Raw genomic sequence first — 13,157 nt, 5'->3', positions numbered from 1 at the left:
GGGCGGAGAGGCCGCCGGCCGTCAGCGGCGCGGCCGCGCGCCGAGAGCCGGCCCCGAGTTGCCCTCCGCGGGCCGCGGCTGCGAGGGGACGGCGGGCGTCGGGCCCCAGGGCGCCCTGACGGGACGCGGGCTGCCGCGAAGTTTCTCGGAGCGCCGCTTCGCGCGGGGGCTGCGAGCGGGGTGCGCGGCGGGGCCGCTCCGAACCGCCGCCGCCTCTTCGGGCGGACCGAACCGCGGGAGCTGCGGGTGGCGACCCGCTGGCCCGAACTCGTGCTGGTCGTCCGTACCGTCTGAAAAGGTGGTCCAGAGCTCGCGCGAGGGGAGGACCGACGGCCGTGCGGGAGCGCGCCGCGCTGTCCCAGCTCCGCTGCTGCTCCCCTATCAGCACCGACGGGATAAATGAGTTTATCTTCACTTTGCGGCACTCCGAGGCGTCAGTCCTCGGCAAAAGACGTATGAAAACGTAATCCGCATGACACGGTTTCCTTCCCCATCGGTGGGGCGTCTGGGCTTTAGGTCGGGCTGTCTGCGCTATCTCAGCCGTCAGTGCTGCTCTGGGTGCTGCAGTGGCCACGGCCGGAGTGCGGGCAGCCCTGGCAGCGGGGGGGGGGGAACGAGGGGGGAGACACGACTTGGAGGTGGTGCCGGCAGCGCTGTGCTGCCCTGCAGCCCTTGCTGGTGCGGGCAGAGCCACAGTAAAGACTCCAGATCCCACCTGCAAGTGCTCATTCCCATCTGATGCTTCACTGACCGGCTCGTAGCCGTTCAATTGGTGAGCAGTTTGTTGCGATACATCTAGCAAAGGAATGGGATATGGAGCTCACGCAGGCAGACCCCTCCTCTGTTCCCAATAGTGTGAGCAGGATGTGGGCCGGAAGAGTGCGTGAAACACAATACAGAAGTAATTTATTCAAGAATGACAAATACAGTGCCGGTTGGGGAAACGTGTGCTTTGTTATTACTTTACGAGAAGAGAATGAGCCTTAATTGGGTAGCGGTGGAGTGCCTTCAGTGCTGGAAGGGGCTAAGACATCTTGTCAGTCAGACATTTTCTCTCTGCCTGTTGGAAAGACATGGCATCTGTCTGAACCCCTGGTAGATGAATTGCTGTTTGTAAATAAGTTCCTGTGAACTAACATTCCTTTTGTGCTCTCTCTAGGGACTGATTACATTGGGTTTTAATTGGAAAAAAGGGAGTATTTTTCTTAAATCTGAAACCATCTGTGTCTTTCTCGACATCTTGGCTGAAGAGAGAAAGGTGTTAGACTTTCACAGCAACCTGTAGGCTGCCTAGAAAACCAGCGTCTTGAGCAGACACTGTATCTTTGCTATGCATAGCTGAGTGAACCACTTCTAATTCAGCAAGCAGCAAAATCATGAATGCAGAGCAGGTTTGGGGTTTTTTTTGTTTTTTTTTGAGCTACCCAGACTTTGTGCTGCGATTTACATAGTCCTTAATGTAAACACATTTGCAGTCAAAATACTTTGTTGCTCTGAGTATGAAAATGATCGGAGAGGAGCGTTGTTGGAACGCTGAAATGTGTGCCATTTGCATGGAAATGTCATTAAATGCAAAGTTTTCTGATTTTCCCCATTGTGATGGTAAGCCGTTGTGGAGGTACTCCCACAGCCCTGCTCCAGCTGGTCGCTGGTGTGCAGTGTGGGCAGGGCTGTGCGGCACAGCTTCCTGCTGTAGGCACTGTGCTCTCACGGATCAGCTTTGATTTTTATCATTTGCTGGGGATGAGCTGTGAAGCACAAGCGGAACCGAGAGGTATCCAGAAGTGCAGGTGAGATGATGCAAGCTGTGTGCAGTAGGTGGAGGTGACGCTTCTGGCTGTGTGACCCATCATCCCCGCGCCTTTCGCCGCCTCTTCCTCTGAACTCTGTTGTGCTGCAGTGACGCTGTGCTTTAGTTAGTTCCCTCCAACTTCTTTTCTGGTTTTGAATATTTTCCCTTTAAGATTTAAGCAATCTTTTTCTTCTTTCCTCTCGTGTCTGTACTGCTGTATGTTTCTAAGATGACATTGTTTTTGCTTGTGTGTAGAACTGTTGGTGTCAGTGTGAGCGTGTATGGTTCAGGAATTAGCAGCTTGCTGCATAGGCATCCTGATATTTGTAGTTAATCCTAGCATCGTAGGGTTGAAAATAAGTGGTCAGCATAGGGCATCTATGTTAAGCAGTGGTACTTGGAAAACTGATTGAGAAGAGATGTTGACTTAGCAGATCTTTATGCTCACTAACTTCATAAAATGCGTAACAACAGATGCTGGTTTAATGCCAGAATCTGTAAAACTTGCTTGGACTAAGTGTGTTTCCAAAAAGCTGTGCAAGCTCTGATCATTCCTGCAGCCTGAAATGCAAATGGAATTACACTGCTGGTCTCGTGCAAGGCTATGACGTTAAATAAGCACACAAGATAATTTTATCTGACCTGCTGTTATTGGTAATTACCATGGGGAGGCACTCAGTGAGGAGAGTGTGGAGATCTAAAGTGTTGTCTGGAGTATGAGAGTAAGTACTAAAAAGAAATAGCTGCGTTCACTTCACTTGTTTGCATGTATTTAGCAATCTTTAATTGTATGATTGCATTATATGTTTCTGTAAGATCTTTTTTGGGAAATGGAAAGAATGGTGCTCAGGTTGGGAAAAGTCTGAAAATCTGAGCAGCTGTGTGTTTGTGATGTGAAGTCATTACTTTTGGTTACAGTGCTACATACACTACCAGAAGAGGAGTTCCTGTATGTACTTCCTTCGTTTCTTGGTGAGAGGTCTGCAAGGAAATGTCATACTTGGCGGACTAAGTCTGACACAGCACAGCTTCTCTGGTGAAAGCAGAGTACGTGCAACCCTGGGGGGAGGAGGAGCACTCTCCCAAAGGTTGCCCTGCTGCGTGCCACGGGAGCTGCAGTGCTTCAGCCAGGAGGCTGCGTGCACGTCTGGGTCAGGGAGTTTGTTTTGAAGTCAGAAGAACTTGGGTTTGTTCCTTTCATTATTTGATTTTCACCTTCCAGTGTTTGATGTCACAAAGTTGGCTCAGTGAAAGCCACGCAGTCTTGAAGCCTTCTGGTTTTGTTGTTCTTTCTACTTGACAGGCCTCAGAGAAGCAGGCTGCTTTTCATTACAAAACCTGTTTCAGTCCGATTCCTGCAGGTACATACATGCTTCCCTTGGTGTTAGGTTCGGTCATTTACCTCGCATGAATTGGCCTGGTATAGTCCGGCATCTCCTGTAGCATCAGGGAAATAAAGTGTAGTGAGCCTTACTCTAGGGTTTATTTTTTTCTAACTGGTGTAAAGCTAGTGTATTTGAGTAGTCTCCATTTGAGAACATTCCTATTGCATGGTGCCAGATGTAGCAGTTTTAATGCTGTAACATAGACTTTCTGAGAACGGCTTCCTGTTCTTCTACCCAGTTTGCTTTGCAGGGAAGGAAAGAGTCCTAGAAGTCCCATTGTGAGGTATGTGGATGCCCAAAGGAACATCAGTTGAGATAGAGAAGACTGATCCCAAACACTGATGGTATGAGTACCACGTGGGTGCTGTTTGGGTGAGCTTGCCATGCGCCCTGCTGTCGTGCTGTGAGTTCCATGATGCTCAGAGGCACAGGAGTTGTGGCAAAGGGCTGCTGTGCTGCAAGTTGTGAGCAGCAGTATTTTCCTGGGAGCCTCTGCTGCCCTCATCCCTCCAGCTAAACCTGCACCTCGGGGCCGAGCACAACCTTGTTTATATACTGAGTGTTAGCAGAGGGCAGCTGCGGCTCCTGGCTTCACAGTCTCTGTTGCGTTTCTGCACTGCAATGTGGACAGGCTTCTGCTAGCTGGGAGAAACAATGGAAGAAAAGGGCTTACTCAGCTCTCATTTCCTTGTTTTAGTCACAAATTCTGGGGAAATTCATCGCTTCCAATAACAGACATCTCCTGCAAACAAGCAGGCTTTCTGTGACTTACAGATTGGCAAAATCTTCTGTGGTATTGCAGAGTTGTTACAGTTTTCTCGGTAAACAACCAGATTTAGGTGCTGGAAATAGATGTGATTTTAGCATTTTCTTCTCAAGGAAGTATGTGGTGGGATGTGTGTGTGTTTGTGATCTGCTGCTGTGGTTCTTCGTGGAAAATGTCAGCCTGGAGAGGTAGTTTGGGGAAGTTCATGTGTGCTGTATTGGTGAAAATCCTCTGCAAAGAGCGCTTTTGCCTTTCCTGCAGTTGGAACGAGAGTTTCAAAGCAGAATGCTTTTTCAATACAGATATGAATGGTAGGAGAAAAGGCAGAGCAGGCTGTATCAAAACACAAACTTTTGAAAGTTGCTCAGCTAAGGGCAAGGGAGGAAAGCGGTTAGAAGGTAGAAAGTGAACCAAGAAAGTGAGGAGGTGAATGTTTTAGCAGAGGTAAAGTCTGTTATTCATGATTTACTTTAAAGTAGGTGTTGCAAGTGTGAAAAAGGGGGTTCTGCCACTTTGTGGCAGCTTCTGTAGGTGTAAAAGTGCCCTCACAGCTTTCAAATCTGACTGTATTGTTCAGTTCTGGTTTTTGGCTTCTTGAAGATGACGTTTTTGCTAAGATTAGCAAATTAATATGCAGTGAAACTCCAAAGTTTTTCAGGAAGAGCAGATGCAGAGGAAACAACTGTCTTGTATTTGAATGTTGCGTTTGCCGCCTTCTCAAGAAGTTTCTGTTTAGCTTCTACAGAAATGTGTAAAGGAAGAAGGAAGCTTCATGATGGACTTTGTTACTGTTCGTGACCCTTAGGTTAAGGTGGTAAAAGCCATGCTGTTTGCCGCAGTGCTGGCAAGCTGCTAATGGGAAGGTGTGGTACCATTTGCTGCTGCTTGATCCTTGTGCACAGCTGCTGGCACAACTGAAAGAAGCTGTCAGGCTCTGAGATGCTGAAAGTCCAGCGTGCTGGATCAATATGTTGTTGGTATACGATGCACTGGTCTAGGCTGAACACGTTTTCCTGCTCCAAATTTGCCCAGCTGTTTCTGAGAGCTTCATTTAGAACTGACAGCTTTTATTTTTTTCATCTTGTATCATCACTCTTGCTTTGTGAGCTGACTGTTGTGTGCTGCAGCTAACTGAGCACAACTGCAGCAGCACACGCATGTCTTTTCCAGGCCTGACTCGTACTGATGCAGCACCATTGATTTGGTGCTCATAACTGCGGTGCCATGGTCTCAAGAAGAATGTTTTCCTCTGTTCTTGAATTTTGTGAGGCTCTGTTAGCTCTCTTTACAGAGAGATCCTAACACCATACATTTATTTCCCCATATTAGTTTCACTGATGCTGCTTACGGTGGTGGAGGTGTTCTCCTCTGCTGGAGCCTTGAGGACCTTGTGGAGCAGTACCTGTGCTGCAGCATCGCTGGTGAGGCCAGTGCTCCCTTCTCTCCATGTCCATTCTCTGTCCATCACTTATTTGTGGGGTTGGTAAAGAGTCTCTTTTTTAACCGTCTTGCAATCTTGGTCTCATGGAGTTTGTCAGCAATGACTTAATGAAGAGTGATATGCAGTCAATGTTTTGATCGGCATCATGCTTAGTACGTGTTGGTGTGAAATTGCATTAGACATTTCCCACCACCAAGTGTTTTTAAGTCCATAAGCCACTTTGGAATTCTGCCTATACTTTGATTATTGTACTGCTATCTTAAATACAGTCTTACGGGCACCGTGTGCATGTCTTATGCCTTTGCAGGAATCTTTATTACAAATAGGCTTTGGCTGAAAGATGAATCTGTGCTTATCTGCCAGAACTTGTTCCCTATAAAACCACGCCAAATAGCTCTCCTAATGTTTCTGTCCTTTTTACACTGAGTTTGTTTTCAGTATTGCCATTGGGTTGATACCAAACTGTGATAACCATCTATGTCTTGCTTGCCTAGAAAGGTTGCACAACAGCTCTGCTTCGTTACCCGTTACTTTATTGGTGTCGCTTTGTTGAATAATGGTGGAATGTCTTCAATCAGTAGTAATGTTGGTATATTAGTTTGAATTAATTTGGGATAGAAGTGAAGTAAGAACTGTGATTTGAGAGTATATTTGGGAATTTTTAATAATGCAAAGTCCTTGTTGTTTCTGTAAGATTCCTGTTGTGCGTGTGCAGTCTTCTTTTAAATGAATACACTTCTCATCAAAGTGGTATTCAGTTCTGTGTCAGACTGTTTGTAGTGAGATTTTCCAAACACGGCTTATTGCCAGGTTTGAACATTTCCTGAGACTAGCAGCTCTTCTTTCTTAGTGTATCTTCGAGGACCGAAGCATTTTGAAGGAGCTGTTCTAGTTTCTTTTGCATTGTACACCTGACAGGTCTGCTTTCACGGGAAACAAATATCCCTGTATGCTACACACCTGTTGCTTTGAATGGTAGGGTAAACCTTTGGTCTTTTCTCCAGGTTCTAGCCCTGTTGCTAATCCCAGTTCTGAAAAGCTACTATGGACAAAACCACGCAATGATTTTCAACTCCTGGAAGTTCTGCACTGCATTTTAGTTGCAGTTTTGAGTGTAATAGAGTTTGATTTGCATTGCTGATTTCAAAAGGTGAAGGAAATCTGACTGTTTAAGTCTTTCATTTAGAGTAGTGACTTGGCCTTTGCTTTTCTTTTACTTGCAAGTTCATTTTACTTGTCTTCATTGACTGTTTCCTCCTGCTGCTGATACTGGTTTCAGTTAATATTGGAGTTAGTTCCTAAGCACTCAGTCCTGGGTGCTGGTGTGCAGGAGGCATATTTTCATCTGCAGACTGTTACACTAAAACTCCTTGTGGCACATGAGGAAGTAATACTGCTGTATGCAACACAGGTGTGTTAAGCAGGCTTACACAGCTGCTAATGATTTCAACAAAAGATTGTGTCATCACACAGCAGCTTTTAAGGTGTGCTTGGGTGGAATTTCAGGTAGAAACTCTGAGACCCCAGAACGCTTGCAATGGTGAATCCGTGATGCTGCAAACAGGACTGGTCAGTGAGCTCAGTGTGTGAGGTGCCACAGAAGGACATGATGCTTATTTCACACTGTTCTTGAAATGTGTAATAAGGAGTAAGAAAGTGCTCTTCCAAAAGAGCAGAATTTGTCAGCAGAACGCATCTGATGCGTTACAGCATAGCTTGCTAAGAGCAGCAGAGAGAAACAGTTGTTTGCTGCTCTTTTTTATGCTTGGGGGTAGGAGGAAGATACTGAATTTAGCAGCAGAGCAAGGGGTGAATCCTTTTTTGTCTTACTTGGAAAAAAATATCTGGAGGAGGAGAATGGTAGGGACAAAATGTACAAACTGCATCTTGTACAGGTTTTCATATCTGAACAGAAGGAATGGATGAGACAATGACATGTTCTGGAAGAGAGGCAGAAAATAAAGTACAAAACAAGTCCCTTTGGATCAGTATGGGAAAATACTGCTTCCAATGCAGCAGCCAGGGGGCATCAACAAAGCGAGGCCTTGAGTTCTTCTTTAGTCATGGCCTGCTGCCTGGCTGACCAGGGGGATGTCTGAGCTCTAATTAGAGGGACTGTTCGGGTCCTGTTTGAATACAGGGGATGAAAAAAAGAAGTAAAGACAAAGGCAAGACCATTGAGGTACACTATTCCAATGTAAACAGGCAAATGTCTAAGTCAGAAAGGCTGTGGCACAAGTGATGTGTAGATCTCACATCTGGGGGTTGCGAGGGCTCCTTGGTTAAAGTTAAAGCAATTTATTTGCAGAAACGTTGAATCAGTGCTTAATTGTGACATCCATGCCTGTAACTTTTTCAACTTTCCCGTTAAAATTGTAGGCTAACTGTTGCCTACAGTGACAGTCCTGGCAGTTCCCAGGAGTCATCCGCATCTTTGTGTCTTCTGTTGCTCCCACTGAGTTCCTGGAAAGAGGGTATTCCTTCAGCTAAGCAGCTGGTGGTCCAACTGAGGGAGAAACTCTTGGCATAAGGCCTTGTTAACGTGATCTGCTTTTCAGGCTGGGGTAAGCTTTAGGAAGTAGATGTGCATCTCCTCAGCTGTGCTGTGGATTGAAGTGTCCTCGCAGTGTTTCAGCTGTCTATGAGCTTTGGTCAGATGTTTTAATTCTCTGAACAGCCTCAGAATGTGATGTTTCTGTTTGTTGCCATAAAGCTAAGGATTTTTAGTTCCTTTATTTTTGTTGATGCTAACCATGATATGGGTTAGTGGACACAGTGGTGATGGGTTGGTGGTTGGACTGGATGATCTCAGAGGTCTTTTCCAACCTTAGTGATTCTATGATATTTAAAAGTCCTACCACAAAGATTAAATATATATATATATAATTCCTGCAATGATACAGTTCAGTTTTGAATAAAGATGTAAATGATTCTTAGTAAGTCAGACATGAAAAAGCTCGATATTCAGTGGCCTCTTATGATGTTTCTTTCTATCCCTTAGAGTTCAATTTCTACTTAGAGCAAATGTGGGAAGGACTTTATTTTTATTATAGTGGAGGGATTGCCACTTTGTTTCCCTTTACTTCCAAATAAGCAGCAAAAGCAGTTATTATGACTTTTTCAAAATGTGCTCTATGACTTTTGCAAAATTTAGTTTTTTATCAGTGCTTTTTCAAGAGCTTCAAACAGTGTGTTTTTCACATCTGTGACAAATGAAGAGTAGGAGTTTTCTACAGCCAGCTTTGCGAGTAATCCATTCATTAGGTAAAAGCAATGCCCTTGTAGGCCCTGAGGTGCTGGCTGTATCAAGATCTGCCATAACCTCCATTTTCTTTCAAAAGTGAGATATTTAATTGAAAGTTCCTGCTCTGAGGATGGAAAGGTGGGTAGGCATTTCCTGAAAAATGTGTATGGTTATTTCTCTGTGTTAGAAGTACTTTATCAATTCTTTATGGGGTGAATACTCAAAGATGATTGCATTCTCTTACATCCTGCAAACCTCTGCTCATTGACAGGCAGAGCAGAGGATGTGGATGCTTCATCTTCCTCATTGTCTTCTCCTGCACTGCGTAATAGACCTGTTTCTTGTCTTGAAAGCCTGAAAAGTGATTGCACTTTGACATATTATGGTGTGCATACTGTAAGAGACCCAAACTTTATAGGAAAAAAAAATCCCTGAATCCACTGAGTTCTGAACACGTGTTTGTTGTGTTGGAAGTAGAGCTAGTATGCATTAGCAGTGGGATGAATGATGTGATGTGAGCATTGTGAATGTGTGGGTTTGGAACAAGGTGCGATTAACATTGGTGACATTATGTCTTTTGTAGAAAGCCAGTGTGTGTGTGAGGAAAGAAGGGGAGATTTTAAAAGGAGCGCTGTTCAGAGGCTGGTTGTGTTGAGTTACCAGGCGCCTCTTGTTAGTGTGGGGAAAACACGGCCATCCCTAGTGACTGTGTAAGCTGTATTGAAACTAGGCATTATAAAAAGCAAAACGAAGAAGCCAGCAACAGAGGTTTTAAGAAAATGGTGGAGGCACTGCATGGGGGATGCTGTGTGGTAGCAATGTATGGTCTGCCTAGAGAAGTGGGGGGGGACAGGATAATGCTTTGGCTGTTATCTACTCCAGTGAAGAAGACCAACTGTTTTATATCCGCATCTTTGCCCTGACTTACCTGAGCTATGAAGTGAAGTAGGATTGACACAAATGATTTAGAGGGGCTGGCTGCTCAGCCTCTCCTCTCTGTTTGCACTCCTTTGCCTGCAAAGAGAGAAGCGGCCATGGCAGCTTCTAACAAAAGCGTGCTGCGCTTGCACTTTGTGCACAAGCTTGTTGTTTTAAAACGTGGATCAGTGCCTGATGGCACAGATGTGCATAGCTCAGTGAAAAGAAGCTGCTTGGTAAATTAGTCACCTAGTAGTTATTCTTCTGTTTGTTTTCTTTCTTTCTGTTTTATTCTTCTGAATCCTTTCTGTTTTTTGGTGTTGGTTTTTTTTTTTTTTTCTTTCACTGAAACTTTGGGAGTGAGCAGCAAGGTGTTTTCTAATTGGTCAGCAGTATGTTTTGTGATTAATGTAGTATATTTTGTAATTAATACCTCTCTGCATCAAAGATAAATGGTGATTTCCCAGTAGTAGAAAAAAAGGCAATGAAGTACTAATAAGATACCAGTTTGAGAAGCAGCATTAGTTATATTTTTGTGCCCTGGACATCTCATGCCATAGAGTAGTTCACCAGTTTGCAGCAGGGCTACATTTCTTCCAAGTTGTCCTACTGAGTGGTGGCATTGCTAGGATTCTAGCTGGAGTTGGTTTCTTGATTTCTAGGCAGCCTGACAAAACCAGATTGCATTTAGCTGAGGTATTTTAGATGCAAATCAAACATAAAATCTCAGTATTTCTAAAGGATGATAGTTCAAATGATCATGCAGCCTATGAAGAACAAATTTAAAGAACCCAAACAAATAAAACCAACCAAATCTGCTTCAACATTAGCAATGTGCAATTGGATCTCTTTCACACCACTCTACCATTTCATCATTGCTCCATCCAAAAGGCTACATGTTCAAAAACTTATGCAGACTGAAGTACAACTAGAGGTTTGGTTGGGGATCTGTGCACCTTTGTACATGTGTATCCTTATTTCATTTTTCAGCAGCTTTTATACTGAGGCTGAACAAATGCAAAACCTGTTCCACGTGCTTCTGTAGTCTATTTGCTTTACACCTATTGATTAACTAGAAAGCTCTTTACCACATAAGATTACCAAAAATTTCACCAGTGAAACGGCAGCACCAGCAGATGTCTGAGAGTAAAGCAAAAACCTTTCAGTCATCAATAGAGGGTTAGTAGAGAGATTTCAGGCTTTGGTTCAATGTTTGCTTTGACAGCGTAACTTTACTGTCTGTATTGGTTGTTGTTGTCAAGGCAGAGCTTCAGTCAGAGCTTCATGCTCCCAGAACAGGGACTATTCCTGCTGGGTCATTCCTGTCTTGGCTCAGCTTACAGCTCTTGTGTATGGGAGACCTCAACTGCGCCCTCACAGTTTGCTGGGCACTCCTTCCATGTGGGGATGGCCAAGTGATTGAAAAATTCATGCTATCAATATGTCTGTGGTGAATTGTGCTAATCCTAAGCAGTCCAAATAGGAAATATTGACATACAGTTTACCTGTATGGCTGTGCTGCCTTTCCTTTATGGAGCTTTATGCCCATGTAGTCTTTAATGACATTAAGACTTTTGCATAACGGTGCATGATCATGGTTAAGCTGCTAAGTAAAAGTTATTTGAAGGTTGATACAATTTCTGGACCCTGTCTTCACATTTTCTTATTACAGTAGCTTTTCCAGGAGCTGCCTTTTAATTAACTATTTAAAGCCAGTATTTTGATAAAATAAACTCCCTCGAAGAGAACAGACTAATTTTTTATGCCTTGAAGAAAGCCTTTAAAATTATTTTAAAATTGCTCTGTATGAATTATGAATTACATATAGTTTCTCATAAGTTTTGTGTAGTGAATCAAATGCATGAATTTTATGTGTCACTATGTTTACGAAACAACTGTTTTCATAACCTTCTTGTTTCACCTGATGTCTTTCAGTTGCTGGGGATCTCACAGGTCAGCAGCAACCTGCAGAAGGAAGCTGTTTTAGGCATGTAGAAGTCTGAAGTGGAATGCAGTTGCACACCATCAGACAATGAATTGTGATGCTCAGAGGTTTAGTGTGCATGAACACTACTGAACTTCTGTCTTCAGGAAGTTAGCTGGTATTGAGGGCTAGAGTGTAGGTGTATATATACACATATATATATATAGGTATTGAGTATGAAGAGCTGTTTCTTGTGTAGCTTTTCAAAGCTACATATGGATGCTTGAATGTCTTGAATGTAACTGTGTTTTTGAGAGGGTTTCTCATGAGGCTGCATGGGTGCTGTATAGCTAAAAGCATCTGATCACAGCTCAGCCAAAATTTGGCTGCCCCTATCAAAAGGGTTGCAAGGGGATGAAGGGGAGAGAGAACTACCAACTGTAGGTAAGTGGAGATTGAAGGGAACTGTATTTTAACACTAAATAATGGCTCATCATATAGGTATTCCTTTATTACAATAGTGAAAGCTGTGTATCACTCTTTACCTCCTCTTCCAGTGGAACACTACTGAATAGCTGAAATGTAATAAGAACTTTGTTTTGAAGCAGTTCTGTTTGTGGCTTTAATGTTGCAGGGTAGATTATGTTTAGAGTATTGAAGCTGGTAGGTTGAGGTCCGATGCTGATTCGTTTCTTTCCTCTCCCACTTGTCTGTTTTGGAAGTAGCACACATGATAGCTCCATTAGTTCTGAAAATTTCACTTAAATGGGAAAAGAGGAGGAAAAAAAAAATGAAAAGGGAAAGAAAGAAAAAAGAATGCAAAAGCAAAAAAAAAAAAAAAAAATTAAAAAGAATTGCTCTTCTGCCTGAAGTGAAAGTGAGGAAGTGATCTGGGGGGTTGCCCTACATAAAACAGGAAATCACACTCAAATCAGACCCAGAACTTGAGGTGCAGAACATGGCTGTGCCCACAGGGGCAGCCAGCCGGAAGGCTGTGGCACAGGAGTGCTTCAATGGTCTTCTTTGTCCCCCAGGCCCCAAAAATAGGGTGTGTTGCTGGGTGGCCATAGCAGCTGCAGCAGTGTGAGCCATCATCTCTGAGCTGATTTTTCTTCCATTTCTTGAAAACAGTCTTTTCCTTGCACATTGTTTGCAGTGGTTTGTGTTTCTCCTTGTCTGAAAGGCAAGCTGCATGCAGCATGGTTGTTTCAGGTGCTGCTGAAGGACTTGTGGGATAAAGAACTCCAGCCCAGGAGAGCTGCAGCATGCAAGTTCCTCCTGTAAAGGAACAGCATTGTTTAACTGAGATAATTATTGCATTTGTAGACCAAGAGTTTTCTGTGTTATTTTAAACTAGTGCAGTAAGCATGACTAAAGCAATGTCTTGAGTTGACTGTGCTAGAGAAGTATATGCCACAGCACAAATGGGAAACCTAAATAATGTTTTGTGGGAAGATTTTACATTTCTAAAATTGTGTCACTGTGCCTTACTGCTCTTTACACCCTGTTCACTTCTTCATGCTTTCTTGTAGGACCTTGGGACAGGCAGCTTTCTGAAGAGGCAACTCTATCTCTGTATCATGTGCAGCAGCTGAGATATCTCTCCTGAAGCTGCCCCAACCTTTTGGGCTATATTCAGTAGTGAAGATTGAGTTTCTTAACTGTACAGCCAGCAGGTTGAATTGCT

General features: G+C 43.9%; 1 protein-coding gene across 2 annotated transcripts in view; it reads left to right on the top strand.

Moving 5' to 3' along the window:
• Nucleotides 1-13,157, top strand: part of CCDC6 (coiled-coil domain containing 6) — a 48,165-nt gene that overhangs the window by 459 nt on the left and 34,549 nt on the right. The window lies entirely within an intron of this gene.

Source organism: Phasianus colchicus, chromosome 8 (assembly GCF_987193195.1).
Source record: "Phasianus colchicus chromosome 8, bPhaCol1.hap1.1, whole genome shotgun sequence".
Taxonomy (NCBI): domain Eukaryota; kingdom Metazoa; phylum Chordata; class Aves; order Galliformes; family Phasianidae; genus Phasianus; species Phasianus colchicus.
This window is presented reverse-complemented; position numbering and strand designations above follow the sequence as displayed.